General features: G+C 42.7%; 1 non-coding gene and 1 pseudogene across 1 annotated transcript; both read right to left on the reverse strand.

Moving 5' to 3' along the window:
* Nucleotides 1-372: 372 nt before the first annotated feature.
* Nucleotides 373-458, reverse strand: TRNAM-CAU. Its single transcript is given in 2 exon segments — nt 373-408; nt 421-458. It is a non-coding gene; the product is annotated as a tRNA-Met (tRNA).
* A 392-nt stretch (nt 459-850) lies between these two features.
* Nucleotides 851-3,510, reverse strand: LOC112885254 (annotated as a pseudogene).
* Nucleotides 3,511-6,867: the final 3,357 nt, after the last annotated feature.

Genomic DNA, 6,867 nt, shown 5'->3' on the forward strand with positions numbered 1-6,867 from the left:
TACGAGGCGTCCCGGGTCGTGATCCGGGAGCAAGGTCCTGCCCGCAGCCCGTGCGTATCGTGCGGAGCTACTGGCCTCCTGCGTCCTGCCCTCCCGCTCGATCCAGATTGCTATTGCTGAACTGCTGACAATGCGTTGCCCTGAATTCTTTCTTGGCAGTTGTTTTTCTCCTTCTAAGTCCTAACACATCTTCGATTTGTCGAATGTTTTTTTTTACCTTCCACCTGGATCCCCAAGGCTCGGAGGAGAATAAAAAAAAATTAAAAATGTTTGGGCCAAGGCTCAGAGGAGCTCGTATCATCTATGTAGATGACTAATAGTGACGACCCATGTGTCACATGGGCATTTCATCATCACCTGGCCAAACTTAAATGGGGTGAGAGAGGCTCGAACTCTCGACCTCAGGATAACTCAACAAGCTATGAGACCTACGCGCTAGCCAACTGCGCCACCACCCCGCTGTGATGGCTGTGCAAATGAAAAAAGGTAAAACCACTGAAATCCGTAATCTGTGAACCACAAAGACCCCCAGGCACTGGACTGCCATTTTGAGTTCATCTGACCGTCTTGCTTCAGGCTGGCTTTCCTTCTGGCTCTTTTGCATGAGACATTTTACATGTTTGGCTTATACCTTGCAGCTTTCCGCTGGAAGAAGTCGCAATCGCTGTTGCATATTATGCAGATTGAACAGAACATCAGTGTACACGTTTTTAATTAGGATGAATCATTGCTCCATTTTATTTTATTTTTGAAACAAAACAGTATAAGTGGAGAAATACAGAAAAATAAGAAAAAAATACTCCTTTTGGGCTAAGAAAAACACTAATTGATTCTCATCATCTGGCCACATTTCCATACACATCTGAAATGGTACAAATCAAAATTTTGGCAATTTCACCCTAAGGCAGCCAGAGTAACAGTGTAACACAAAGGATTACAGGATCATCAGAATTACAAGTCTGTCCTTCCAAATGCCAATGGCATATAACTTTGAAGAGTAGATGGGTTATTGCGCCACCGGCCTTTCTGCTGACCATACTATAATACAATATCGAGTATGGGGATATGATCGAAGAGCAGAAGCGGCCTGAAGGTAGCTGGCTAAGATGCAGTAGATGCAAGCGTTAAGTTCTAGTGAAAGCAAGTGCCAAACATAGAAAGAGCTCTCCTGCGCGATATGACGACCGAACCTGGAAACATGCAGCAAGTACAAAAGCAAGTGCTAGTGAATAGCAAATACAAGTTAAAAGTGTTATCCTTCTCTACGCCACAATGAGCATTGGTAAAATCCCGTCTTTTTAGAAAGCATATTGTTCCTTTGCTATGATGACATTTTTTGGGGGTAGTTCTATGATGACATTGTTGAAAAGCAGCACGTATATGTTATGCTTACCAGATGTCCGCTAGCCACATAGAGAAAACCTAAAGATTCTCCGTACTCCTTCCAGAAATCGAACTTCTCAGGAGTCACATACCCTCTAACTGTTAAGTGTCTTTCTGTGGGCTGTAAAATCAGGAAGCTTTCAGTGTATAGTGTTACAAGAAGAAGGCTGGGAAAGTGTGGGAATACATGAAGGGGTAAAGAATATGTCACAGGGGACGAAGACCAAACCTGTAAATATTGCCCCAAGGTCAGGATATCAACATCAACAGCCCTCAAGTCAGCCATGGCTTGCTTCACCTCCTCATCTGTCTCTCCTAGACCAAGCATGATCGAGGACTTTGTTACCATGCCCGCTTTGCTAATCTCAGCATGTTTCAGAACAGCTAAACTCTGATCATATCTGTAGGGATAAGAAACCAGGTGTTTGAGAAAAAACTAGGCCAAATGCAACTGCAACGATTCCACTGATTTTATATGATTTAGTTTTCTTGACTTCAGTTTCCAAAAATAGGAATTGCAGATATCCATGGTCGGTATTATAAAACTTGCGATTGTAGAAAGCCTTAAATGGGTGTCACGATCCCCAGGAATATGTATTGATAAAACTTATACAGAGGAGCTGGAAAAATATTGTGACAGAAATGAAATCAAGAAGAGCACTACCCTGCTCGGGGATCCCTAACTATTCTCTGCAGACTCTTCACTGTTTCAATGTTATGTGCATATACATCTAGACCAGAGTTTGCTAATGATGAAACAGCATCCAGGTCACCTCGAAAATCTGAAGTCAGGCACTCCACCAATATCCCAGGTTTCAACTCCTGAAAAAAAAAATCTTAGCATAGTAGATTGGAATATCGCCGTCAAACTAGAGTGCGGTAAGGGATAAACCTTGAGAATTCTGACTGTTTGAGCAAAATGGCCACTTCCACCATCAGGAAGGTCATCCCTATCAACACTTGTCAGCACAACATAGTCCACTCTGCAAAGGACGTTATCTATCAGACAATCTGTAGCCTAACCATCACCTTCAACATGTCAATAACTCTGCCAGAGATCATACCCCCAACTCGCGACTGCCATTGCTGTCTTCAGAGGCTCCAGGGCGTCCGGCGCTGGAGGCTTGTTGCTAGTTTTCACGGCGCAGAATCGACAACCCCGGGTACATGTATCACCTAGGAGCATGATCGTCGCGGTCGCGATGCCGTCCCCTTCCCCGCCGGCCCCGCTGCCTCCATTCCAGCACTGCACACCATCGTCATAACGAAATCAAACCAAAATCCAAAACCATACCCGCATTACGGCCTACAATTTATCGAATCTTAACACTACCATTTAGCAGTGCGTGTTGGATTCGATCCTACCTCTCCGATGTTGGGGCATTGGGCCTCGACACAGACGGTGTTGAGCTTGAGCTCGCCGAGCGAATCCCTCAGCCTCGCGTACTTCTCCCCCTGCACCGCCCGCTGTCGCAGCCACGCCGGCTTCTTGACCTCCGGGTCCCGCCCCGTGTACGGCTCCGGAGGCGCCCAACCCACCGACTTCCGCCGCTTCCCCTTCCACCTGGCACCGCACCACCACCGCCGACCTGGGCCGAGGACGGCGGCTCAGGCTAGCGGGGCGCGCGCGAACCGAGGGAGACGACAGCCTTGCCGCGAACGAGTTCTGTATTGCGGCGGTCGGGGAAATCGGAGCGCGGCGATGGATTCGAAGTGGAAGGACGAGCTGGTTGTTACGGTTTTACCCAAGAAAATGGCGCGCCACGGCGCCAGACGGTTTACCGTGTGTTTTTTGCCTTTCCAACTTGCTTTTATTTTTTAAAAGCTAAAAGCCAACTAAAAGGTTAAAAAAATTTAGGTATTTTTATCTAAAAGAAATTTTTACTGCAGTACAAATGTAAAAATATCTCTTCCACTACTTTTAGTGACTTTGGGATAAAAATTACTCACCTACCATTAATTATGAAAAAACGGTTCGCTCTTCTATTCCATCCGACCCCGACTCCCACCCATCCGACCTCTCCCGTCCGCCATCGCCTCCCACCTGCAGCTCGGTTGGGCCGCCCCCCAGTGCCCGTCCACCGGCCAGCCGCCGCTCCAGTCCAGCCGCATTCCTTGCGGCGCCATCCCAGTTCACCCGCCAGCCGCCTCCAGGCCGGATGGCCCCCTGTTGGAGCCCCAGCGCCGCATCCAGGCCGGCTGCCGCCCCTACCCGCCTCCAGCCCGGCCGCCGCCCCTGCACCGCCTCCGTTCAGCCCGCCGACCTCTGTTCCGGTCCGCCCGTCGTCCGCCTTGGATTCACCCCGCCGGTAGTGCACTGCAGCTAGTCTTTCTACCTCTATATTTTCTCCCTTTATCCAAAATTATTGCTCTGTCCGTTGGAGAATAGGAGAAAGTTTTGATTCAAGAATGTATGATTGTTTGGTAAATTGGAGGATATGTGATTAGTACTTGTTGCATGCAAATTGATTGGAAAAATTTTGTTTGGCTCAAGAATGGGTGACAAAGCAGATTGAGGTGATATTTTTTGAGGTATTTGTACGATGCATGCAAAGAAAAGATAGAAGTTGGGAATAGATCGTCGGGAATTTTCACTACTACCGGTTGGAAGAATTTTATATTCAAGATTGTAGAAAAATCTGATGATAAATATAAAAAATAATTGAAGAATAAGATAGATACTTTGAAAAAGGATTATACATTTTTTATGGAGTTGAAGAATCTTATCACTGGGCTGGGATCGGATGAGGCTAAACAAACTGTGGACTGCTCGGATGAATGGTGGGATGAACACCTTACCGTAAGTGGAATAATCCGACTTTGGTATTTTTTCACTAATATTTATTATATACTATGCCTTGCTGATTTTATTTTTATTTAATTTCAGAGATGCAACAATAAAGAGAAAGTAATCAAATATCCTCATTCGAAGTTCTAAAAATAAGCCCCAAAGTTTTTTGATGATATGTATTATGTATTTGACAACGTACATGTTAGTGGGTCTTCTGTATCATGTCCTGAAAATATATCCTTTGACGATGCAAGTGATTAGGATGATGATATGGTACCAAAATATGTAGAGAATGTTAACAAGATAACAAACACATAAGAAATACAGGAAAAAGGAAACGCAAGGGGCATCCACTGGTGCTGAGGAGAAGGATGAGAAGAGCTATTTCTTTCATTTGTATAAGAATACCTGTCAGAAGATAAAAACTGTTGCCGAGAAGATCTCCATAAGTGTTGAAGCATCATCCCCTCCTCCAGCCAACCATGTTCCTACCATAGCAATGACTATGAAGATGGTGAAAAAAATATAGGGGTGGAGGAAGTAACTGCTCTAATGTACACAGCCACCTTACTTATTGTGAAACTAGATTTTAGGGAGGTTTTTAGATTTTAGGGAGGGTTTTAGCTCTCTAAAAATAATTGAGGAAAAGCTCGATTTTATTAAGAGGGAGCATGATAGGCGCCAATGGTTTCTTGTTTTCATATTTTAATGTTTCCATATTCTGAACTATTTTATTATATCAAAGTTATGCAGCATTATCATATTTTAGGATCTAAACCAATTTAGTATATAAAATACTAGTTTCTATTATTATATTGTGTTGAATAAAAAATGATTGGCAAATGTCGCCAAAGAAGGGTAAAAGGATTCGTTGATGGTAGTTGAACTAGCCCAACATACTGCTGTTATGGGAGAAATGAGGGAGTTGTACAATGAGCTGTATTTACGCAAAGGTGAATACTGGAGAAATGTCATAAACTAGAATTCAATGGGTGATGAGGTGCATGGTCGTTCAAGATATTTTTATAAGATGTTTTGGATGAGCGTCGAGATTTTTATGATACTTTATGACTTGCTAGTCTCTATCAACGGATTGATCTCTACCAATAATGTTTCATCCATTGAGTCATTGACGATATTTTTTTAATTGTCGTAGGACCACAATTATTTTCACAAGCTGAAAATCGTTTCACTCGATCGCTTTAGACGGTTCATGTGAAGTTTCATGAAGTGTTGAAGTGTATGCGCAAGTTAGGTAAAGACAATATTATTCCGAGAGATCCTAATTTTTCTACAGACCATACAAGGGTGAGAGAGAACCATTTCTGGCCATACTTTAAAGGTGCAATTGGAGCAACAATAAATGGTTCACATGTGAAAGTGGTAGCAACAATAGAAGGTTCACATGTGAAAGTGGTAGTGCCAGTGGACGAAGTGGTTAACCACAGATGTCGTTATGGATATACATATGTGCTAGTAATTTGTGACTTTGATATGAGGTTTAACTTTGTTGTTGTTGGTTGGCCAGGTGCTGCACATGACACGCGTATTCTCAATCATACATTAGCAAATTTTTCTTCATTTCTCGTGCATCCTAAATGTATGCATGGTAAATCATTTCCCCTAAAGGTATGCATGGTACATTATTTCCTTCATTTTATGTTAGTTTTACTTGTATTATTTATTTTGCCTCACTTGCTTAGGTTTATAGAAAAATATTATCTCGTAGATTCGGATTATCCAAACCGAATAGTGTATCTCGCACCTTACAAAGGAAGCACATATCATATACCCGAATTTCGGCATCGTACATGCCCTCCTCAAGGAAAGTACGAGGTGTTCAATTTCTTGCATTCGTCCCTTCGAAATGTGATTGAAAAGTCTTTTGGAGTCTTGAAGCAGAAGTGGCGTATTTTGAAGAGCATGTAAGTTTCTCACCTCATATTCAAAAGCATATAATCATGGCTTGGTTTGTTTTATATAATTTTATCCGTGATAGCAATTTGCGTGATAAGAAGTTTGAGAGATGTGATGCTAATGAGCGGTACTTGGTACCATCTACAAGTGGCTCGGTACAAACAGAAGGAGATGGAAGTGAAGATGTGGAGAATGAAGATACCATGAATATTATTCGCACAAGATCGCTGATGATCTGGTTAGTGCGAGAAAAGGATAGTTATGTTGAGATATATCATAATTGTATGAGCTCTTTATCTGGACCATATGGATGAAAAACTTAGAAAATTTAATATTTTTCTTTCAAAAAATATATTTACATGCAAAACAGTGAACATATTAGATTTGTATGAATATTTTGCATATAAACAGTTCCACAAAATCTTCAAAGGTATTGCAAATATTTCACCCACAGCACACAATTTCTCATAGCTTACAGCTGCTCTAAACAAACGGTTTTCTACTTTTCCCACAGCAATTTTCTCACAACCCACAACAGCTTTTCGAAAAACTATAGCCCAACCAAACGCAACCTTAAAACTTTATGGTGTGGATCTATGGCAGGATGGTGAGTGGTGACTCCTGCGAGAAAATCAGAGATACCAGAGTCGCGCGAGGCTTCGACTGCTGTGAGAAGGCAAGCATCCAGCAAACAGCAATAACAGCTCTTATAAAAAAAAACAGCAATAACAGCTAATTGGCTATTAGAGCAGCAGAACAACCGTTGGCAAACATCA

The sequence above is a fragment of the Panicum hallii genome, chromosome 3, assembly GCF_002211085.1.
Source record: "Panicum hallii strain FIL2 chromosome 3, PHallii_v3.1, whole genome shotgun sequence".
Classification (NCBI taxonomy): domain Eukaryota; kingdom Viridiplantae; phylum Streptophyta; class Magnoliopsida; order Poales; family Poaceae; genus Panicum; species Panicum hallii.